Genomic DNA, 26078 nt, shown 5'->3' on the forward strand with positions numbered 1-26078 from the left:
TCAAAATGCCAAAACTTTTTAATCATAGACTTATGTTATAATTATATATGCACGAATAAACGCATACTCGGCACTTTACAAAATTTAAAGTTCTGATTTTTCTAGGTTATTAATCGGAGATACAACCATCACAGCAGCATTGCCTATCTTGTACATTACAGAAATGTTTGGAACCACAACCATGGGCGAAACATCCAAATGTGCAACCATCATTGTCATTACAGAAACTTTTAAAGCACTTTACAGCAGCATCAGTATGATCAAACCCTAAAACATATTGTTTCTTTTGAATTAAAAAAGAATTCTAATAATCAGGCTTTTATTTTTAAAGGCCATATGCAGTCACTATTTGCTATTTGGATATGTTACATTTTAATGTTGTGTTTCTGTTGTGTCGTAGTTCTCTTATACATGTTATATTTGATTCGTTTTACTCAGTTTCAGTTTGTAGCCCGGATTTGTTTTTTCTCTATCGATTTATGAATTTCGAACAGTGGTATACTTCTTTACCTTTATTTATAAACCTCTAGCAACCCATGTCGGGTATTATTGTAGAACTTATTTTTCTACTTCATGACCTATCAAAGTGTCAGAAAAACTTGATTGTACCAATTGATTAGCAGAGACATCTTTGGAACGTTTTACAAGGTTTATTAACCTGGTAAGTATGTCTATTTGAATTTTGAATTGTTGTAAGGAATAACCGAATTTTATTTGTTTGATATACATTTAAATGTGGATTGGAGATAATGCTCCATTGTTATGAAACAGAATGCCTTACCCGTCCATGGAAAAGAGGAGCGAAAGATGCAAGGGGGAGTCAAACCCCCCCCCCCAAAAAAAAAACAGGGGGTGATCTCAGGTGCTCAAGAAGGGTAAGCAGATCCTACTACACATGTGGTACCCGTCGTGTTGCTCATTTTATTTCAAACTCGACAAATAGTATAATTCGGTAGGTCACAATCACAAAAAGGGAACGGGATTGTAGTTACGACCTAAGGAACAAATCTGATATCATCTGTAAAACATATATTCTATAATGGTCAACCAACTCATGATGACGTCTTTAAAATTTACAAAGGGATGACTTCAACTTCACCATTTGTAAATCTTGGTTTAATATTGTGAGCAACAACCCTCTATCAATACAATCATGATATGAAATGTAAGTCTTTAGTCCATTATTGATGTATGTTCTTATCTTGTGTTGGTAGACCACTGTTCTTTGTTAGGATGCATATGAGCGCTCACGATAATAATACTCTCTAATCATTTTGATTTAGCCTGCACTAAACTAACAGTTCGTAGTACAAATTTTGTGGCTGATCGCCGTCTTCCATATTTATTGTCATTGCGTTATGATGTTTAGTAATTGTCCCTTTCAAATTATTCTTTGTGTTTCCTTGTTGGAATAATACTAACTTACCCGACAAACATATCAGTATGATGCAAAAAGCAAAGAAAGCTCTCATTGTGCAATTTTCCTGAAAAATAAATCCAAATAATTGCATTAATAAATTTTAGATAAAGGGCAATTTTTTTTCCAATTATTATATGATTACAGTTCTCAAGTGCAAAGTAAAGATTATATGTGATACTAGTATTCTTATATACGTTGAAAGAGATTATTTTAGCTTCCGAATCATGAACTTTCCAATTCTATGTAGCTAAATTCCAGCTTCGCCTGCATCCGGAGTATAAATCTCCTCGATGAAACGATATGCCAGGGCCTGTATTTCCTTGGTAGAGGGTTACTGCTCACACAGACGCTTATAATCCAAGAGTTCTAAGTGTTGAAGTTGAAGTCGTCGATAGTCAACTTCCCTTTGCCAATCGTAGACTGGTTCTATACCGGACAAAATTGTCCATCGCCAATGCAAAGCACGATGAATTGAAAGTGATGTATCGGCGGTTTAACTATTTTTTCATGAAAAATAATTTCTGATGTATTTAGCTTAAAAACAAATGAATGTAATTAAAAGATTTGAAAACCTTTGAGATTACTTGCATTACGCACATGTAATTAGCTTTTTCTGCTAGCTCTCCATTGAGAGTAAAAAATAATGTCCCTCATAAGGGAGACAACTAAAAAAGGGATCTCTAATTACAGGGTCAATAACAGGAATTGGCAAATGGACTATTCGTAAATTTTACGGACGACATTACGAGTTTGTTGACCCTTATGAAAAATCCGTTTCACAGATAACAACTAATATATATTCTAAATATCCAATTCATTTACCGAAATGCGTACTTACACGTGCAACATGACCGATGCTTCGTGTGGAGCAGGATCTGCTGAAAACCTATGATCACCACAAGTTTTTGATTGGACTCGTTTTGCTTATTATTTTTTTTTCTATGTTGTGTTAATCGTACTATTGTTTGTTTGTTTGTCTTTTTCTTATTTTAGCCATTGCGTTGTCAATTTATTTTCGATTTTCAAGGTGTCTTTCGACTCTTTTTAACAGTCTGATTAAATTCGTCTTACTTATGCGTAAAAGCCGTCATTAACAACATCTTTCGGACAAGTTGTTGGAATTTCGTTTCAACTAATGAGTTTTATACAGATGAAACGTTCGTATGGTGTATTATACAATATATGGCGATGATGATATAAGTAATCAAAGTGAAAGTAAATTAATATTAATATGCATACAATTACGTGTTAGATATGCGGGACAATCACTGGATTGCTAATGAAAATTTCTTACCTTACGTGTCGTGTTATACGTGAGAGAAAAGTCAATGCAACTTCTGGCGCTAATGTTAAATACGAATGCTTCAACAGTCTATAGTGGGGAGCATCTCAAAAGCCACAAATAATCATTTGTTGTATGATGTGTTTTATAATCCTGAGGTGTATAATAGAAATACAGTATGTAGAATAATTACAATACAATCGACAATACGACGAACAGGACCAATCAATACAACAATATCGTCATTTATATAGCTCATTCCCCATTTTTTGGTGGATTCGTGTTGCTTGATCTTAAGTTTTCTATGTTGTGTCTTGTGTACTATTATTTGTCTGTTTGTCTTTTTCGTTTTTTTATCCATGGCGTTGTCAGTTTATTTTCGATTTATGAGTTTGACTGTCCCTTTAGTATCTTTTGCCCCTCCATGATCATATCTCAATTTTTTGTCTTTGATAATAGTGATCTATCAAGATTAACCCTTTCCTTTTCAGGCATTTTAGACCTTTACTTATCGAAAAGACACTTTCAAAGTTTAAATCAATACTGCATTCGCAGCAATGGTCATACACATGCCATGTTTGGCCCAAATGAAAGATAATTGGTAAAATATTTCAAACAATCAAGTTTGAAGATAATTCGTCATTTTTTTGGTTACGTAGTATATTTCCAAAAGTCATGTGACTGTTGGAGAAAAAGTGAAAAAATACGGAATCCTTGGGCAAAAAGTCGTGCTGAGACATATTGTTGCGCTAATCGGGTCAGGTTTTGATGGAAACACAATGCCTCGAGTCTGTTGAAGACAAAGAAGTTATCATATTGGAATAAAAAGACGCATAGCGTGCTATAGGTCTTGAAATATAGATGTCCGTAACATTCAAAATAACTGATTTTAGACGCTCTTTTTGTCCAATTTCAAACTTGGACACTAGTTATTTGTCTAATTCGTTTTCAATCAATCTGCAACTTCATTTTTTTACAAGGGAAAAATCATTGAATTACCAATGCTAGCTGGATCAGGTACACCCTAGACCGAGCCCGATGGAGCAAATAGGGTAAAAAAGGGGACAATTTGGCATACACATTCTTTTAAAAACATTTCGGTAGGTTTTCTTTTTGAAATTGAAAGTATAAGTTAAGTTAAGTTACATTTAATATAGGAAATGATTTTTTCAATCCCGGTAGTGAGATTCGAACACTCAATCATAGCGCCTTGGGATAGATCAGCATACCCCTGCGTCACTGACATTGTAATGAATATTTAGAAATGTAAGTACTTAAGTCTGCTACTACTGAAGAAATTAAAAAAAAACATATATAAAGATCCTCATCTAGTTTGTTTTCTTTTAAAAATTATATGTTCAGATGATAAATTTGTGTTGCCAAATGCATGATTTTTACGCAAATGTAGTAGGAATCCGTTCTTTAAAATGTATTTTTTTTCATTGAAATATACATGTTCCTTTATTCAAATAAAACTTTCAACTTTATCATACCACAACCCTTACGAAACCATGTTTTGTTACATCTATTTCAACTTTGCAAAAAAAAATTCAGAATATTTTAGTGGTTTTTGTCTCTTTTCCCCATAATATCTTGAAGAAATGACTTCGGATTTTTAGCGCATTTTAAGTTTATGATTGCGTTGCTACACCAAAAATGACATTTTTAACTTGTGTACAAGTTAGAACTTTTAGTTTAACACTATTCTTCAAAAACTCACTGCACAGTTATTGAAAAAAGTCATAAATCCTCTTAAAAGAGCAGTTTTCTTTGCACTTCTTTTTGAGAATATTCCTCAAATTCAAAGAAAAATTACACATCAGTAAGGGCACCTTGACTATAAACTAATCATAATAGAAGTTTGATGCACATTAAATCAAATTGCTGGTTATTTGAGGATTAATTTGAGCCCTTAACCACATCTGTACGTCAGCAAATGGCTTTGGAACAAGTCTAGATGCCCCCAAAAAATCTTGGCTTCACCGGTAAGCTGTACCGGTGTAAAAGGGAAAGGGTTAAAACCACTGTTCTCCTTATAAAAACGACTATAAGAAAAATCCACAGAGAATTCAAAACAAATGAATAAAACAATACTACGACCAAATTTTATCTTCATACGATTGTCCCGAATTCACAATTCTAAGCAACTTCAGTAACTTATTCAATGGTCATCAATGAAGTCATAATAAAGAAGTATCAGGTCTCAATGTCGATGGAATACATATATTGAGTGACTTATGCTGTCGTTGGCATTATCTTTCTATCGACTTTCTTCTGTAAATTCCTCAGACAAAGCAGGTATTAGACTTATGTTTGTAGAATTACCAATTCGGACACTATAAAGTGTGTTTTTACGTTTCGGTGAAGAGTTGATTATTTTTCTTGTTATCACAGTTTCTCGACCCCAAAAAATCAGAACACCACTATATTCATACCAAGATAGAAATAGACAATACAACCTATGTACGACTCAAGAAATTTGAGTTTTCTTGGACAACAAAAGGATACTAAATACTGTCATTTTAGGTGATAAGATTTATGCAAACCGTCCAGTTTTATGAAATTTGTAGTCGACGGTAAGTATGTCATTTTTTTTGTATTAACACGCCACACAGGTAAACTATACCACGTCTTGACACCATTCATGTAGTGGTATTTTGAGACAGTCCACACTTAAGCCTTATATCGTTATTGTTATATAATATCATTGCATGCATTATTTAAATCCCTTTCTTAACACGTCTACTTGAACAATACATAATGAGATTAACTTAGCTACATATAAATAGCGTCATGTTGCATAATATAAGACGGAAAAAACTTCATTTTCATAGTTGTGTAAGATAATTGGTTTCAAATACGTTTCTTTTTGTCGAACGAAAACCTGAGATTTATACACAACCCTGATGTATTGCTATTAGAATAAAAATGCAGATTAAAAATCCCTGTTCGCATTTCATTAAATTCAATCGTAGATTAACTAGATAAATATTTGATGTCACTGTGAACACCCTAATTGACGCCTATGTTTTAATAAAGTTTATTAACATTTTTCAGAGTTTAGTGTAAAATCTATTATCACTGAACTAGTGATTATTTGTGTATAGGTCCAGCTGACCTAACCAGGTGTAGTATTTTCTCGCTGTGTCAAAGACCCATTAGTGACCTTCGGCTGTTTTGTGCTCTTTGAAGGCGTTGTTGTCTCTTTGACATGTTTCAATAAGTAATCGAAGAACTAATTGATTTTTGTGTGAACATAGATCAGTGGGATTTATTGATTGATAGTGTTAAATTCAACTTTATGTGCAATTGGCTATTTTGCGGCGACCATTTAATATATGGTTGTTGGAAGCCAGAGTCCCTTAGGAAACTACTGAACTTCGGCAAGAAAACTGGCGATATATATATATGTACTTGACCTTTTGTGGGTATTGTCGTCTCGTCTCGTTCAATGGCATTTTCAGTCTTTCTTTTACTGGTGATTTCAAATTTCTCCTTGTTATATACTGTATTGTTATGTTAATACAGTCGTTGATTATTTCCAACCTTTGAATTCTAAGATTTGATATGCTATCAATATTGACCAGGCGTTTAAATTGGTTTTAGTTGGTATGTGTTAGGTGGAGTCGACTAAAATCTGTCTGTTATTTGACTTGGTAAACTCATCACCTTTCCATCACAGTGATGACACATGGCTTTGTAAATCCAATAAAATCAAGCTCTTAAGGGTTACAGTCAACATGCATATGTTATCACAAGATATTGACCGAGTTGCACGCTAATTGTTTATTAGATAACATATTGATAATCATGTAACCTATAATAGTCTACTTCTCCATCATTTGGTCTTTGGTGGAGAGTTGTCTAATACTTCTAATAGTATGCAATCTTAACAATTCTACTTATTAACCATGCTAACGAAATTAACGAAAACGGTTTAAAGCTTCAACCATACAATGCTTAAAAACGCCAACTTAAAAGTTGTCAAACTTAAAACTAATCAAAGTATAAACCAATAAAGTTATCATTAATGAAAATATCAGTTAAAGCTACAAATACAAAGTAAATAGGTGATACTTGTATATGTCAAATGATTTAAACTTAAGAGTGGTAAAATAGTATGATTCTTGATATAATGTTCAACAGTCGTATTTGTATTTGAAAATGTTTGAAGAAATACAAGCATATGTATAAAACATTGCTAAAGTTCAATAAGTTGGTGAATCTCGGTGTCAGTTTCACATTGCAAAGTTAAAAGACATTTGACAAATAATTTTGATTTTGCTATTAAATTAGTTTTATAATTATATATAAAGTTCTGTATTTGGTTTACAGAATAAAGCATAATGGGCCAACAAATTAGAATAAAAAATGAAATTTCAGAATTGTAGGGGAAAAAATTATATAATATAAATCCATGTGAAAAAAGACTTAAAATATAGAAATTTAATCTCTGAAGTTAGTAAATATATTTCAAACTTGGCCAAAGGAGGGTCAATATTTAGATCTTGAAATTGCAAATTGAGTAAAATTCATCCATTCCGTGTTTGTGTTTGTGTTCAAAATTGAGATTGGAACTGGGAAATGTGTCAAAGAGATAACAACCCTACAAAAGAGCAGAAAACAGCTGTATGGCCACCACACAATGTACAAACTCCGCACATGAAGGCGATCTTCAGCTGGCCCCTAAACAAAAATGTGTACTAGTTTAGTGATAGTGGACAACATCCTAAACTTTGGAATATATAAATGAACTAAATTAACGTATAAAAGATAGAGGCTTTTGAATTGCGACACGCGCTAAAATGCGGCGAGGTAAACATGCTTGTGTTATCTCAACCCTCCCCCTACACCTCTACCTAAAGGAAAAAAAACATGCACAGTAAAACTCAGTTTAAGAAAGTCAGAGTCCGAAGTCGGTATAGGTAAGAAAAGATGCTAAGCGAAATGAAAATGTTACATAATTAACAAAGGGCTACTAGCAGTTACTGACATACCAGCGTTGGACCTCAATCAAACTAATTGAAAGATTATGTCTTCATCATATGAATATCAAGTACAATCCCTCCCGTTGGGAGTTTAGTATCATACCATCATAAAATATACACACGAGAAGAACATAACACCTATCTTGCCAACAACTGGTTTTAGAACAAATCTGTTAATTTCAGATGCAAAAACCATATGAGTGAATCAATATTGATACCAAAATATGCAAAATATGCTATTCTTGATGACCTAACAACAGTATCGTTATTACATCCCTTCTTAATAAATCTGTTTAAAGGTTTGGATAGCTTTTGAGATGAATGCCGACATTTTGTTCTTTGTAAAGAATATTACTATAATAGATTGGATGTGAAATACACGAACGTATAAGATGTCTGCATGTTGATATATATTTACAAATGATGTCCTCGTACCGATGATAAAATTAGGTAGATGTTTTGACTTGTTTGTGATATTGAAAACCCTGGTGTAATAATTTTTTAGTAAAACATAGATTTCTTTCATTGAAATCTAATACCGCTGTTACATACACGAGCAAATTAATTGTTTGTTAAATGCCACTTCATCTACCATGGCTATTGGTTTTCTTAAGAAATACAGCTCTTTTGGGGAGATAATATTCATAGATAATTCTTTTTTTTATGTACTGGTTTCCAGTTATGATCTCTACGTTTCATTTTATAGAGAAATAACTTGGGAATGTTACCAGTAAATATTCATACGCATATCAGTCATATTGAAATCTGTGTAAATTCGAAAGTCAAGGTAGAGGTAGTACATAATTTTAGTGTGAGTTTAACTCTTAGAGGTTCGGGGCATATACACGTTGAAAATATGCCACACAGCCCTATATTTTGACGTTTGGAAAAATAGTAGTGCATATGAACTTTCCATTATAGGATATATATTTTTTCAAATCATCAGTAAATGTGGTACAGTTTTAGCCGTAAAAGTATTCCCAAAGGGAAATTGCAATATATTGTTGATATATTTATAACAGGCAAGGTTTATAGCTTGGTATTATCGTGTAGACACCTGCTTATTCTGTTAATATCATTAAATGATCTGCTCTAGGTTATTTTTGTTGATTAGTTCCTTGTACATCCCAACCACAAAAAGACATATCTGAGCGTACTCGCAGTTACTGACAGCTAGTTCAAAGCCACTAGCAACAATTAAAAAAAACCATGCATTATCAATCAGTACACATCCAACATCCAATGCATTCAGTGTAAACACGTCAAACCATGACCACATGCAAGCCAAGATACAGGTATTGACAGATTGTAGTTCCATAAATAAGTATATGTATATAACAATTATATCTAGTTTGCTTTTAATTTACTGACTACACATTAATAATAATACCAATAAAACAATATTCAACAATCTTACTACAGTGTTGAATTTGTAACCTTTAAGAATAGGTTTATTTAAAAGATCAATAAGTTTACCAGGATCGTTTCTAAATTTCCGGGCAAGGTAAACAACATTTCCGTAAAAATGAGGATGTGCTTCCGTTTGAAATAAGTTTTCGACAGGTACAACCAAACTTCAAAACCAAATCTTTGTATCTATGGAAGAATTTAATAAAGGTTTTAAATTATTTGTGGTAACGAAATCCCTGGCCCAATTCACCAGTAATACATAGATTACGTTCGTTTAAATCAAACTCAAATGACATGACTGTATACGCGAGCAAACATGTATAGGTGTTAATCTAATTATGTGTTAAGGACTCAACCCTCTTTCTGCTATATTTTTTTGTGGATTCACAAAAAGGTTTTTAAAGAAGAACAAACAAATCAGCTAATGAAAGTATTAACTATGAAATATCAGTCTTATATAATAACACTTAATAACGGAAAAAGAGAATAACAGCAAATGTGTAATTGGCGTTGGTGAACACTGAATCGGTCGAACGATTCGGTTTCAATATAAAAAGATAGAGAACGTGAGACCATTTTAATTTTTTTTTTGAAATAATATTCTAAAAATTCTACAAAAGATTTGTGTGATCATTTGATATATTCCTACAGAGAAGTTATTTCGACCACACCAGGTGATTAAATATATATCAACTGTATTCGATGTGTTATAAGAAAAACTAAACAAAATCTTTGTTTAATTGCCGAATTGATAAACTTGTCACTTTACAAAGAACGGTAAACAATGCAGTACTACAAATTATACTGTAGTACATGAACCCAGTTAATAGCGTGAAACACAACCAGGATACGAACATGACAACATTTTCAATGAATATAAGCAAATGATAGATCAAACCTTTCAAAGTCATAGCACCATTTGAGTTACTACAGGGGTTTCTCGCTACAAATTTATCTACTCCTGATGAGAACGTTAAAATGATGCTTTGGATTAAGGGGAAAACAATGCGATCACAGAATGAGAAATGATTCGTATCAGTAGTGTTATGATAATGTAATAACCAAATCATTAACAGTGTCCAGTGAGGGAAAAACACTGCTAGTACTTTATACTTAAATTGCACAGTAAAGAGTACGAACACAATTACTCTCAATCCAGTTTCACTAGTATTATACACAAATAACATGCACTGCTCGAAAAGTGGTAACTTTTTCTCCTTCTGAAATTCGTAATCATTGATTACATACGTATTCATTGTCGTAATGACGCTGATCCAGGATGCTTTCATTGATAAATAACGTAGTACATGGGTATATACATTAATTTCATAAGAGGATTCTGTCAGTGTAATGTACATTTGTAATGCAAGTTGTGGTATGTCTTCCATGAAAGCTACAATCACCTTAAAGTACGTTCCGAGATCACCATCTATCCGATCCCAATCTATCCCTTTTTTATTCTGTAATAGGCATACACAATGATACCATCAACTGGTGCAGACATAAACGGAATGGAACACAACATTCTAAGTGTTAAATGTTTGGTTTCTTCAGCATAATTACCTCCGGTAGACAGGAGGAACATGTTATACACATTAAAAATCAAAAGTGGCACAACAATGAAAGTGGTTGTTAAACCAAAATACATCCATTCTCCAATTCGATAATAATCCACTGCTAATAAAATGTCTGTAGTTATATCATAATAAAACAATGCAATAAAAATAACAGCAGAAAATATTTTCTTAAAACGAAAGAAGTTTGTTGTCTTTTTTTGCAACTCTCTTCCAAAACAGAAAATCTTCAGACGATTACCGAAGCTTTTATGGCTTTTATGATGAATAGAATTGGTCCCTTTTGATTTTTCATCCTCTTTTAAATTTAAATCTGACCGTTTGTCATCACTCACATTTGCCTCAGACTGTTTGTCATCATTCGCATTAGAGTCAGTATCTTCAAGCATACAGGTGGTACTTTCGTTTTTGATTTGTATGCCGATTACACTTTGTGAGCATCGTCTGGAATCTTTATGATCCATTTCAGGTTCACAGCATTTCACATCTGGTTTATGAACAGGGATGTGTTTGAAAGTATTGCACCATGTTACAATTCAAACTGTCAAATATTATACAACATTTGACTAGTAACCTGCAAAATAAAATAAATAATGTATGTTTTACGCTGTATTTCTAAACATGTTTGTTTTCCATTCTGATCTACATTAAAGGAAAATAAACATCTTGCATGCAATTTGCATCCAATGAATCACAAAATGCATTAAACTATGTTTCCTTTGAAAGCAAATATATTTGACGGTGGTGACTTATCTAACAGGCCCCGAAATGAAAAATCTGACACAATTAGGTGCAATATAACAAGGAAAAAGAAATATGATACACAACAAGCAACAAAGGATAACCAGGCACCTTACGAGGAACATGCCATTTATCGGTATAACAGTTTATAATGCTGTTAGGTTTCAATAACACTTCCTAATACGAGTTTATAAGAAACCCAATCGTTCTTCAAAAGCACTCTATGTTGCTTATTTATAAATATATGTGGACAATCAAATACGTAATTTGCAGATCTTGTAAATTTACCAAATGTCGTGAATTAAACAAACAAATTCAAATAACATGTCAACAGTACAACGGGACAAGGGAACATATCGGAACCTTTTCTATTGGTGTTATTGTTGTAATTGTTTAATCATTTGACTCTCCTACAAGTACTTTATATTCCATACAAAAAGACAATTTAAAAAACATAGAAATAGAATGGGCAACGTCGATACAAACATCTGAAACTGACATTGTGATGAATATTTGGTTCTTTGCATTGATTGACAACATATTTGGTACTTTAAGGAGACGCGTTTTCCAAAAAATATTAGGAATTCTCATTAGAACCACGTTTGCTTTCATTCTTTCTTCACCTGTTCTGTTTTTTCATAAGAGGCAGACTTTATACCGAAGATTTTTAGGAAAACTGTGAGAAAAGCATTATACTAGTAATTAAACTTCATGTTCCATTAACTCTACAGGAAGTCCTCACACTAAATCATTTAGTTTTGGGAATTGTATAACGCAACCTTCCTATCGATATTGAACTAAAGGATATAAAAAATACACGTAATTCTGCCTCATATCTGGACACACATCTATCAATCAAGCACGAGGTTTGGGTGAGTTGAAACCTTTACAACAATACAGGTATTTTTTTCAATCAATTATTTATTTTAATGAAGCAACAGTTCAGCAGCATCTGAGATTAGATTTAACATCAAGGAGCATGTTTATCTTTTGTCATAAAAAAATCATATTATTAAACAAAATCAGTAGATTGCATTGGTTTAATAGACATATGAAGATGTGGTATGCGTGAGTCCGTACCATATTGTACTAATAATACCTTTGGGGGACTGATAATCAACAAGCAGCGGTAACCTATGAAAACAACATGTTATAAATGCAATGCTACCGAAGCGCTTCTCTGTATTTACCTTCATCAAGAACGCTGAAAGCAAAATATTTTTTAAGCCAAGAATGTTCCTAAACAATTGACGATAAAATTGGAAATACGGAATGCATCAAAGAGAAAACAATCCGACCAAAGAATATAAAACAGTCCAAGACCACCCATGGGTCATCATCAGCGAGAAATCCTACATCAGGAGTCAGAATTCAGCTTGATCCTTAACAAAATGGTGTACTAGTTCAGTGAAAATAGTCGCAGGCAAGATAAAGGGTTGTGCACTCACATTCATGGTCAACACCGCCACATTCTATAAGTGCCAAACCTAAGTCAGGGTTGTTGATTTTAGGTCTTTAATATTTGACTATGTGCGGTATGACTTTTGATTATCGTTGAAGGTAAAAAAGGTGGCTTATAGCTTGAATCTGTATACTTTAAAAAATGGAATAGTTGTTCCATTTACAATCATACCATATTTCCTTCTTTTATACATAGAGACATGCAGAATATGTTTTGCACAACTTCCTTAATGTGCAAGAAGAGGTAATAGGAATTGTTTCGTAAATATGCTGTGCTTTATTATTTGATAATGTTTACAAGAGTGCACTAGTTTGATGTCAGCTTACTCCATTTCTTATTTTAACTTTCTATTTAACAATCACCTATACGAGATTTAAAGAGTAGAATAACACAAACATAAAATGTAATTAAAAGAAAAATCACAAAGTATCTTTTGTTTTTGTTTTTTCTAGCGACTTATGAGTTTCGAACAGCTGTATACCACTATTGCCTTTATTTACAACTATTTAACCAAAAGTGTGTTGAGTCATCGAATAGGTTTATGAATTCACCATGACAAACGTTTATATAAATCTAATTCTATAGTTATGATGATCACCTAGTTAATAAAAATAATTCAAAAGAAATCCATATGCCATATGTGTGTATGCACTCTAAAATAAATAACGATCCAACTATCAAATCAGCTTTTACTTCGACGAAATATTTTTAAATACTAGTAGCAATCAAAAGTTTTACACCACTTTCAAGAATTTAATCCAAAAGATTTGATTTCCTAAAAACTTTTCTAATCGAAGTGATATACTATTTCACATGCTTTCATCGTTATGCTGAAAAAAAAAACGAGGGAAATTTGTATTTTGACAACACATAACAAGTAATAAGTGGTAAAATTGAAGGAAAACGGGCTGTTTCTATTTTAAATGTAACCAACAGTTTAGAACTTAAGAGCTGATGTAAATGAAATTTATGTTATCTTATTTAAGATGCTTTCAGGTTTATTTAACCTACTTCGTTCTCTGGCGTCAGTTTTCAATCTATCTAAAATCATATATCCCGAACGTTTAAAGTAGTATTGGTTAATATAGATCTTGACCACCATTTGACATAATTTGGAAGGCTTCGGTAGGACGGTTCATCACTGCTTGGAGAAAATAATATTGGCAGCCGCCCACCGTTCGAATGTTTAGATATCATTCGCCTTCGGAAATATCAGTTAAATGTTGTGTTTTGGGAGCTATATTGTGTCCATTTGTCAGTTTCTTTTTTATTGGTATGTTGTTGTCAGTTGTCAGAAAAAATAAAGGGAAAGTTGTTTACATAATTGCTTAGTACATACTCAGGAATAATAGACAGATGTACAAACCTAGCAAATTCCTCAAAAAGTCCAACATAGACATTTGGTTACACATTGCTCATTATAAAACTCAATGATATATATTGATTTAATAAATCGTTCAACTATTACTTTGGAATTCTTACTCTGAGTAGCACTTATAAAGTTACTATAGTAATATATTTAAGACATACAAACTAGCCAGCTCATTCAATTGTCAACTTGTCTGTCGTAGTTTATATTCATTTTGAATACCAAATGCAACCGTTGAATAAAGGCAACAGTAGTATACCGCTGTTCAAAATTTATAAATCAATAGAGAAAAAACAAATCCGGGTTACAAACTAAAACTGAGGGAAACGTATCAAATATAAGAGAACTACGACACACCAGAAACACAACACCGAAACGTAACACACAGAAACGAACTATAATGTAACAATGGCCATTTTCCTGACTTGGTAAAGGGCATTTTATGAAAAAAATGGTGGGTTTGAACCTTGTTTTGTATGAATGTGGTAAAAATAAATAAATAATCCCTTCAATGTTTTCAAAGAAAGATATTTATAATATTTTTTTTATACCAACAACACATCAAAATTTATTTGTAAAAAGTTAACAAAAGAGGGACGAAAGATACGGAATCTCTGTATTCCAGAACAAATAAGTATATTTTCTCATAAAAATACATTGTATAAAATAAAAACATACCTTTACTTTCACTGTTTCCATATTTTATCATTTAGAACATAGCAAAATTAAAAGAATTTGAGAGAAATTCATATGCTATGTATGTGTATGTATTTTAAATGAAACTGAACAATCACCCTTTTCTTCGAAGAAATATTTTAAATATCTTTTCAAAGTTTAACACAATTTCCAAAAAATACCTGTCTAATATTATCAAAAAGATTATATTTCATAATCCTTTGTAGTCGAAATCAATATAGTTTTTTTTATATGTATTAGATCTTATGCTGAAAACACACCGGGGGATTTATTTTTTTGACAAGATATTTTATGATTAGTTGTCAAATTGACGACACACGGATTGTTTTTATTTTGAAGGTAACCATTGTCGAACTTGTATAAATGAAATTCATGTTATCTTGTAAATGACGCTTCGAGGATTGGTTTACCTACTACTTTTTGTGGCTTCCTTTTTCAAGAATCATAAGGTAGCATTACACAGTTAGCAGTGTGGTTTAGCATTTTTGCCCCCTGTGAATTTATTTTGACAGCTGGGTACTAATTGAGCATTTAAAGTTGGTTCAAATGTTTTATAGACTGTTTTCTGGATGGTTGTCGGTATTTTCATAGCTGGACCGGCCATAGGTCCAGAAAATAATTAAATGTTTACAAATACTTTTTTTCTACTCAAAGGTTTTAACGCAATTTTACCTAAAAGAAGACGATAAACATCTGATTTTTATTGGATTTCTCGATAGATATATGTAAACAGCTTCAGAAAAGGTATTGCTGTAGGGATTAAATTGTACTTCTGGTCGAATGTTTAGGAAATATGTGACATTTTTACCCTCCCCCCCCCCCCCCCAATTTTCAATATTTTATAGTACATAAATGTAATTGTTGCCATGGATACACTAAAAAGAAGTTATATTTTAATATCTAAACCACTTGATATCAATTTTCTGGACGATACTGATTACATACATATGAACATAAATGGCACAAACAGTATGCTTAATTTGCAAAAAAAGCAAGGACAAGGGGATGGTAAATTTAATGAGACTAAATTCTAATATTTTATGTATTGCTTCCTAAGATCATATATCTTGAACGGCAAATAGATGTATTGGTTTAATCGAACTTGACCATAATTTGGCATCAGTAATAAAACTGAAAATGCAATTATGAAATTTGTCAAAGAGACAACAACTCGACCAAAGTGTAAAAACAGTCAAAGTCCATCAATGGTCTTCAACACAGCATGAAAATCCCGCCTTTGGAGGCGGACTTCAGCTGGCCCCTGAACAAAAATGTGTAGTAGTTTATTGACAATTACCGTCAAGTTCAACCCAAAAACATATAAATGAACTAAAATTGGTAGACAACATACAAAACTAACAAAGGTCGGAGACAAATGACTAAGGAAGGGCGCACAAATGCGGCGGGGTTAAACATACCTCTAGACAATTCAGGAAAAATAAAAACAAATCAGTTCGGACAGTAAAGATCAGTTTACAAGAAGTCCGAGATAGTTGTCAGAATATGTATCAAAATTAACTAAGAAAAATGACTATGATACATACATTAACAAAGGACTACTAGCAGTTATTGACATACCAGCACAAGACCTAAATTAAACTGATTAAAGGATTATGTATTGTAATATGAAAATCATACACAAATAACAATTTATTAATATGTTTAAGGCTTCAGTTGGACGGATCATTAGTATTTGCAGGGAAAGAATTGGCAACCACCCACAGTACTTAATGATTAAATAACTTCCAGAAAATACAGTTTAACGTTAACGGAACACCAGTTTTTGGTGGGATTCGTTTTGCGCAATCTTTCGTTTTCTATGTTGTGCTTTGTGTATTATAAATGGTATATTTGTCTTTATTTCTTTTTGAATGTCCCTAAGATATCTTACGTCTCCCTAAATTAACAAAAAATATAACAGAAAAAATAACGAAAAAAATACAAGGTTGCACAATACATACGAAGGATTAATAATAGAATTAGTTTGAGGATTTACAAACTTTGCAAATTCCTCTTAAGAAAATGTACCGAATTATGATAACCGAGTTATACATGATAAGGACAGTGGTATTTGTTGAGAGGTTTGAATTATAAAACCCATACTCTTAAGTTAAGACAGGTTGCCCATGGTACTGTCCTATGTGTAAATTCTAAACATGAAGTTTTTATACAATTGAATATAGTCGATTTTTTTTTATCACTCTTGGCTTTAAACAACATAGGAACAATCAGTTGTATAAACTTTAATGTTGACAACATAATGTAGGCTTTGAGAGAACGTTTAATCAAAGCACAGATGTATATAAATCTTACAGGTAAACTATAGGGGTGATCTAAAAAAAAAAATCATCTGCACCCTTATTCATTTTACCGAGTTAAATATTTGCGTTGCAATATGATAGGATAAAACCATTCATACCATTGATTCTTTTCATTCACTCTTTCTGACAGTTTCTTTTCCGAATTCTAATACTTTCCCAACAATCTTGTACTAGTGTTATTTGATCACTTATATCAGTGTATATCGGTATAGTTTACCCTTTTCTCGTTGAAAAAAGAGAGTACTATTACTCCGTATTCCGCCGGTCTTTTGTGGATTTTTTAAATTCTGACGCTAGTGATCTAGATGCAAACGCAGATTCTATTTCGGAGTAGGCAAATTATTTTTGACAGCGAAGTCAATCCGCCATTTTTGGAGCTTTTTCTATAAGCCGTAATTTCCAAATGAATCTCATAAAAGTATTGATGAAACTATTTTCGACTAAGAGTAAGGACCCCCCCCCCCAAAAAAAAAAGTAACACAAGTATGTGATGGTGTTCTATGATATCTTTTTTTGTTTTAGAATGACAGTTTCCCGCATACAACTATACACAGTAGGGCTATTTTAAATTCAAGTACAGAAGAAACGGGATGGAGATACATTGATATGCATCTACATATATCTTTGTATTTTGTGTATTAACAGGACGATGAACAACGTCGTCTATTCCTTGGGACATTGACTGTAAGTTTGCAGTGTCCTTCGGACAAAATCACATCTAGCAAACAATCGACTATGATTCTACCAGTTATTTTGAAACCATTTCAACCCCTCCAGCCCTTTTTTCTTTAACTTTGCTTAAAAAATTATAGGAAACTTTTTGAATTGTTGGGCTGGAAGAAACGTGTTTTAAATATATTCAAGGTGTAGATATTAGTTTTTTTCGAGACGACGGGAGAGACACTTGAAACTATGTTAGAAGGGATGTAGGAGCGGAGTTCAGTCAAAGTTGCGACCAACCTTATAAACTGAAACCGATGAACAGAGTCATGATTTTTCTTTTTGACGCCGCTTTTATCTGTCGTATAATAATTTTCAGTTGGTTTTTTTTTATGTCAGTGTATCAACGATTATGAACTAAACAACGGTTTCTCTGACAATTTAAAAAAAAAGATCATTTTGGAAGTCTGGAGGTAGCATGTGTTGAATTACCATCAGCACAAGGTGTAATTGGCGAAAAATCAACCGAGATACATCGTCCTCAAATAGATCTACAAAACATTATTTTTTTTGCCCATAAACACTTTCACTATAATCACAAACAGGTATCAACAATCAATGTAACATAATTTATCGGAGTCTGGTTTTCTGGGACATCAGAACGATGCCCAATAGTGCATCAAATCAGGACAGACAAAAACTTTCCTTTCCCATTGAATAGTTATATACTTGGTGATACAATATAGCCAAACCGCTATTCTTTTGTGACGCCTTTACACCAGACAGTAGATAACCAGATAGCCGGTACATTGAAAGAGAATGTGTAGAAAGTTAGACTCATAAAATAATATTTAGTTTCCGTTGAACGTGTTATTGTGAGTTCAAATGGTATTAAGTCATTGTTACTCTATGGAAGCACATTCATTACAAACTAAAAGCCATAACTTTTGTTTTGTTTGAGTTTTGTTAGTCACAGAAAACAACTTTTCAATTAGTTTTATATGATAAAGCACAATATTTAAACTATTTCTATTTTTTGAGATCGCTCCCGTCATTTAAAATGTCTTACTATGAATCGTAGTCGGACGCGGGTTGTCAGACACTTATTGTAAATCTCTAATATGTAGTCACTCAAGATACAAAAATTACAAATAATTTTAATCCTCAAATTTCCGTTTCAGGCTTCAAATGTATATAAAAAAAGAAAAGATACAAATCATAATGTGATATATGTTTACTGAAATAGGCGTACATAATTATGTAGACGATTCTGATTTCGCAGATGTTCAAGGGTTTATACATTGTCTTGAAGTTTCAAAAAATTGATAAATTACCATTATGTCATATCAATGATATCAATGTATAAAGTATATTTATCCAAAAACAAAGTATATATTAACCTTGGATGGTTAATGATTTGGTAAGGGTAAAAATTAACTATATACAAACAAAAAAACTAGGAGCCAATTAATCACAAAACACATTATTAATGTTATGTTAATAAATATTAATACAGGATAGTGAATAAAATTATAATTCATATTGTGTTCACGAAAAGCTATAAATGTATATCCTTAGTTAAATAAAGGAAACAGTATTATATCGCTGTTCCAAATTCATCAGTCGATTGAGGGAAAACAAATCCGGTTACAAACTATGAGCAAGGGAAACAGTTCAACACATCAATTATAAGAGGGAAACAACGCAACAACAAAAACACTGAAGTGTAACCAAATCAAACGACAATGCATCACACATAGAAACGAACTTTAAGATAACAACTGCCATTTTCCTGACATGGTACTGGACATGTTAAGAAAAATGGTGGGTATAACCTGTTTTGTGGCTAGCCAATACTCGTACTTTTATGCGTTGTTAAATATACAACTAAAATGACAACATTACATGACAGGAATAACAGGAATACAGTACAAATACATGCAAGAACATTCATGAAATAGGTACATTTCGACATGCTAAGCACAGAATATCAACGAACACATACAACAACATAGAACAAGATACAAAACAGCACAACATAACCACGAGCTGTCTGTCACACGACTGTATCAACGCCACAGATGTGATGTCACAAACAAATTTCTAAAAATAGGATTTTAATCCAGTTCTTTGTCGGTGATCAGTTCTTCGTTCGATCTCAATAAGAAAATTTGACGACTATCTTCCAGCTCTAGATTCGTGTGGTCTCCAAATTCAACTACAATGACACTTAAATCGAAGCCATCTTTGGGATTTGAAATTGTCTTTTGTTTTTTTAAATCATTGAAATCATTTTTTATAATTCCTTCTAGTGTTTTGGCACTTTCAGTAACTTCATTAAAAAACTTTATTTCATTCGCAAATTTACTTATATTTCCAAGTTTATGCTTCTCTACGCTACAATTGCATTTTGAGCATACTATACTTTCTTTTCTTTCATTTCTTTCTTTTCTTTGTTGTTCCGTTTCTTTGAACTTGTTGCATTTTTGTAATTCCTTTTCGTTCACCCCGCAGTTCATGTGACATATTTGTGTGCATTTGCAAAGGAGGCTACGTATGGTGTTACTACCTGTTTGTAGAGTATACGCATTTTCATATTTTGCATATTTGCAGTTAGAATTACACGAGTGTTGACTTTGAACCTGAAAGAAAACCTTGTCTTCTTGTATATTTTCAATTTTCTTTTCAATTTTTTCTTTGTATGAAGTGACTTTTGCCTTAGTTTTTTCTAGTTTCTGAATATTCTCATCGATTTTTCTCTGCAGCAAGTGTACATTTAATACATTGTTCACGGGCTGTTTAATGGATTGTTCCATTTCCTCGAAAACAGTAACAAAGCTGTTTTGCTTGTATCGGCTTAGACATACATTTATTTGTCGCGGATAAGTACCGTCCACGTTTGAACTCATTCCCGAATTGTGAAATGGGATTGAAAATATACTTTTGGGATCATGAAAACCTTGAGCATTGTCCACACATGTATTAAAGACGTTCACAAACTTTGCCAGATTTTTCCCACATGTTAAAGGGATCAAATCTTTCATGACAAAACAAAAGGAGTTCAATGATGTTATTTCATGACTTTCAAGATCAGTCGAAAGTATATCAACGTTTTCGATCGCAATAGTTGAATTCACACCAACTATGTTCAACGTGTACAAAATTCGGCTTTTGTCCGTCGGAAAAACTTTCAAAATTGTGACAGATGTTTTTTCATCGTTTTCCTGCAAAAAAACCCACAATAATTCTTATTATCATTTTAGTTGAACAATATACAAAAATGTATTTTATACGTATTAAAAATGAAACCATTAATGAAGATTTTATATAAAATGCGTCCGTATTCACACAGGAAATCAATTTCGATGCTTTTTTTCTTTAATCTGAAGAATCAAATATGTAACTAACATTATATGTATTAAAAATAGCTATATATCACTTTTATCTTGGTGTGAACTGTTATTCTACAGCCTAAATAAAAGTAGATTTAAGTTAAAAATCAATAAATGTTAATCTCACCTGATCCATCATTTGACCTTTACTTGATGTATTTACCAATGAGAATCTGTAGTCATCTTCATCTGAGACACCACAAATAAAATTCATAATCCCATCTATGACAGCATTTGTATGTGATTCATCTGGTCCATAGATTAAGATCGTCTTCTCTTCAGTGTTGTCATCATTCCTTGATTTGCCTGTTATTCAAGTAGATCGTGAAATTAAAAAAAAAAGACAAGAATATACAAAAAGGTGGTATTATTGTCAATTAGACAGCAATGTACAAAAGTTCAAACAAATCAGCAATTACATGCAACTGTACGACCTTACAAATTAAGAAAAAAAAACATACTCAGTTATCTACTATATAAAACCTAGAAATACAAAATATGAAACAATTCAATCAAAATCAAAACTTAAGGCCTAATTTATAACTAAAAAATTTACGAAAATCAAATGTGATTGACATGACCAACCGCAATGGACTGACATAGTAGAGATTTAAAATCAAATCTGGATTGCGAATTTTGGTCCACAATTGTCTTCGCCTTCGTACTTTATTTGGCCTTTTAAACTTTTTTGAAATCGAGCGTCACTGATGAGTCTTTTGTAGACAAAACGCGCGTCTGGCATAAATACAAAATGTAATCCTAGTATCTATTATGAATATATTGAATGCTACATATGAAAAAAATCATCTTTATATAATTAAAACAAGTGGCCTATATGATAGTTTCAATAAATCATATTTAAATGGATCAATATCGTACGTAGACCCCCAATGCTTCTTCATACAGTACTGGATCCAGTCCCTTAATATTGTTTCAACTAGAAGTAAATTATACCTGACAAAACAGAAATGTGACATCCTGCAGGTTAAATTTCAGTAATTGTTTACATTGGCGACAATGGTAGCCTTTTTGGGTTCTGCGTTTACATTATAAAAGATCCGTTGATAAAACTGTCAAATGTTGATCCATCAACAGCTATGGCTGTGAATGAAATTGCATATATTGTCGCATCTTTTTTTTTTTAAAAAGAAAATATCATTTTTTAAGGGTACTCAACGATTCCGGAATTGTCCAAATAGTATGAATGCAGATCACTGCTTGATTAATTTTGCACAGAAAATGTTGCATGTCACAATTTTCTCCAAATTTCTCGCTATTTCTACATCAATGACCAACACTCATTTTTCACTATAATTTCAATTCTGTTTTCTTTTAACCAGGTCACCGGTACTTTGTTTTACTTCTGCTTATCATGACGGGTATACCATCTACGTGGCGCCATTCACCTTTAATTACTTCCTGTTAACCAGCAGTAGGAAATAATCATTGTCCGAAAAAGTTTATAGACTCTTCTTTTTAATATGCATTTACCACAATGAAACCATTTTTTTCAACCTATATGATACCCAAACGGTCAAGCGAGTTTGCATTACTACGTGTCCGTCGTCGTCTTTGATCGTTAACCTTAATACCATAATAACCCATTTATAATTAAAAAAAAATTCAGATTGATATTAACTATCATAAACTAATCAAAGACTTAACCTGTTAACGGCTTAAATTTAGTGAGCCATATTTCTAAAAGATTTGTGTTTTGTAATCATGTACGCTCTAGTAAAATATAAAAAAGAAAGAACGGCCGGCAATTTCCTAAATTATTCTTACCTTATGTATTGATGGGGAAGACAATTCGTAGTATTTGAAACATTCTAGGTTAATAGTTAATTTATAAGTTACCTTACCATATTCTTTTTTTACTATTTTGCCGAATTTTCCAGAATAAATGGATTCTGAAGGATGTTCCCACACCAACTTTCGTCTCTGGTTAATTTCGTCTGACTTTTCCCCTATGTCTTCCGCAGCCGATTTTAACGTCGTTATAAAAATTGGTGTTTCTTTGCAAGGCCAAAGGTTTCGATCAGAGTCAATATGTAGAACTTTAAACTCATAGTCAGTGCTAGGTTTTAAACCTGTTATCGTACACTTACAATCTTTGGTTATCAATGTTGAAGGATTGTATTTTACTTCATAGACCTGACATACTTTTTGGGAATCTGTGCATTTTAAGACGACGCTACCTTCAGTTATTGAGTCTTCGGAAATGACAAAATGATCCGTTCCACACATTGATCTGTAAGACAATAACAATTGTCTTCTTTGAACATGTTTTAACACATAATAAAGAAAATTGTAACCTTAGAAATACTAGAGTACGTTTGATTCCAGTTCACCGTTAAAGAAATTGACAAGATAAATAATTCACATCACATCTGTAGCATTGCAAAAATGTTCGTTTCGTATATATTGAACATTCTGAAGCATAGGTTCTGGGTAATTTTTTTTAACATAATAGAGAATAATAACTAAAGAAATTACGAAAAGTAAAAAAGAAGGCAAACCAATACATATATAACAATAAAAAGGGGCTTACATACATATAACAAAAAATAATAGACAAATCATAAAGAATAAAGAATCATGTTCTGAAATAGTAACAACATCAAATTTACATTATAATGTCTTGTCTATCTGCTAGCTTTGATTCCTAAAAAAATAACCCTACTCTATGTGAAAATGTATATATGAAATACACGATGAAGTCAATAATTAGGGCATTTCACCTTTGCGGAGAAAAGACCATTATAATTTGAATTTTTTATGACTTCGTTTCACTTATTTTTTTTTGGATTAACTAAACGTTTTGCAATATTTTTGGTTGAACAACCTTTCAAATTTGTTCTGATTTTTTTATTCCGTCAAACTAGCATTTAACTTTTGCTTCGTACCATGACAGTTAAAATTTCGATAGATTTTTACAGAAAATTTGAGTTTTGCCCATTGATCCTGGTTAATTGGAAAATTGTCTTTGAAAGTTATTTCCTATTACACAGTTTTTTTAGTGAGTGTCCCCCCCACACCGGAGCATATATTTACCCAAACCACATTTTTAGATCATTTGTTCCATCCATAGTCTATTTTGCTCAATTTGAATCGAAGCGCTTGTGGGATTTGCAGGAGGTACCAGGCAGAATACTGATTTATTACAAAAACTTGCATTCTACCACTTTGATCTATTTTAAGCCATGTCGACAATTTTGACAATTTCTTTTAAACTACAAAACCGAATGAAGATTCTGGACAAAGTCTATAACATATGGCCCAGTCTACTTAGATTAACTGGTTTAAGGATGTCCTGTATCGACTCAATAATATACCAGTTGATGTCGTGTTTTATATGTCAAAACATTAATTCGAATGGGCGCAATTATCTACTGTTTTTCAAAAAAGTCTATAATTTCAATAATACAACCTTTTGAGTGTTTTTTCATTTCTTTTACCATTCTGTATTCGTGCTCTAAATATTTTATAAAGAAACAATGTGGCAACACCAACCGAAATTGATACGGATATGACCTGAAATATATTCAAGCTTGCGTTTAATTCACATATTGTAAAGAAAACCAACACAAACCAAACATCTTCCTTAATATCATGTAGCATTTTGTAAGGTATATTAAAGCATGTATAGGATGGAGAGTTGTCTCATTGGCACTCATACCACATCTTCCGATATCTATATAGTTCCATTAATTTCGGTAAAATGTCGTCGCAGTATTGACGTTGAACCGATTGGCAGTAAAACTGATATATTTTATTAATCACTTTAATAACGACCAAAACCAAATACTTTAAACAAAAAAGGGCATCACTACAGTAACGTGTTTTAGGATAAATTTGAAGTTAACCAGGAATAGAAATATTTGTTTACGACAATGTTTGCATGTCATTAATAATACAATGTTCGCAACTAATTGAGAAGAAACCTCTCAATTTAAACTAGGTTAGTGCGGCTCAAGCTGCAGTTTGCTAGGTTTTCTACTATAGTATAGTATGGTGCCTAGGTTTTATTTCAGGCCAATTTTGGATAAAATTAAGTAATTCGTGGACGATAAATATTTGTCGGTCAATGTCTATATGTTTTCTTTCTAATTAATTTTGTTTTTCAAGCAAATTCACTGTTATTTCGCGATTACCTCACGAATAAAGGAGCAAGTTGATCCGACGGTCACAAAGGATTCCGAATGTTTAAGATTAATGTTTAAAGATTTGTATATAATTATAAATGCTTGGTAAAATCTAAATACGATTAAGTTGTATAACATTATCGTTTTTCCTGTTTCTCAACCATTTTGTAAAAAGTCTTAAATCATTTGGGGTTTTCTGCGCTGTGTTGTCGTTTTCTAACAAATTTCCCGAAATGCACGAACTTGCATGTGATGAACGTCACGGACATTAACGGTGATAATTTGATAACATTTCGGAAGCAGTGAATGATGGTTCGTTTATCAGCCCGCCTAGGAATTCTTATGTCAACAAACATAGTAATCCTTTCATAGCCTTCTGATTTTTTTGAATGTTATTGAACTGTTATATTCAAGTAATATTATATACAAGTATATGATAAAAGATAATATTGCCGCCTTAAAATTTATTAATGCAGTATCATACCTTGACCGTAGTTGAATCCATAATATCTTATTCTAAATTTAAGCGAAATGACATATGAATTTATACGATTTTGCAATAGCATTGTTCCAATAATACATGTTCAATTATTGTTTATATGACCTGATTTTAAATGG

General features: G+C 32.3%; 2 long non-coding RNA genes and 1 pseudogene across 3 annotated transcripts; all 3 read right to left on the reverse strand.

Moving 5' to 3' along the window:
• On the reverse strand, positions 1-2825 carry LOC143076471 (uncharacterized). Its single transcript, XR_012978666.1, has 3 exons — positions 2715-2825; positions 1427-1484; positions 1-267 (listed from the first exon to the last, which is right to left on the reverse strand). It is a non-coding gene; the product is annotated as an uncharacterized LOC143076471 (long non-coding RNA).
• Positions 2826-9053: 6228 nt separating this feature from the next.
• LOC143074753 (XK-related protein 6-like) lies at positions 9054-11244 on the reverse strand (annotated as a pseudogene).
• A 7900-nt stretch (positions 11245-19144) lies between these two features.
• On the reverse strand, positions 19145-25160 carry LOC143076463 (uncharacterized). 2 transcript variants are annotated; one of them, XR_012978662.1, is made up of 3 exons: positions 24746-25160; positions 21443-23566; positions 19145-21147 (listed from the first exon to the last, which is right to left on the reverse strand). It is a non-coding gene; the product is annotated as an uncharacterized LOC143076463 (long non-coding RNA). The 2 variants fall into 2 exon arrangements; XR_012978661.1 differs by lacking the exon at positions 24746-25160 and having other exon boundaries at positions 21443-23669.
• Between the last annotated feature and the right edge of the window lie 918 nt (positions 25161-26078).

The sequence above is a fragment of the Mytilus galloprovincialis genome, chromosome 5, assembly GCF_965363235.1.
Source record: "Mytilus galloprovincialis chromosome 5, xbMytGall1.hap1.1, whole genome shotgun sequence".
Taxonomy (NCBI): Eukaryota; Metazoa; Mollusca; class Bivalvia; order Mytilida; family Mytilidae; genus Mytilus; species Mytilus galloprovincialis.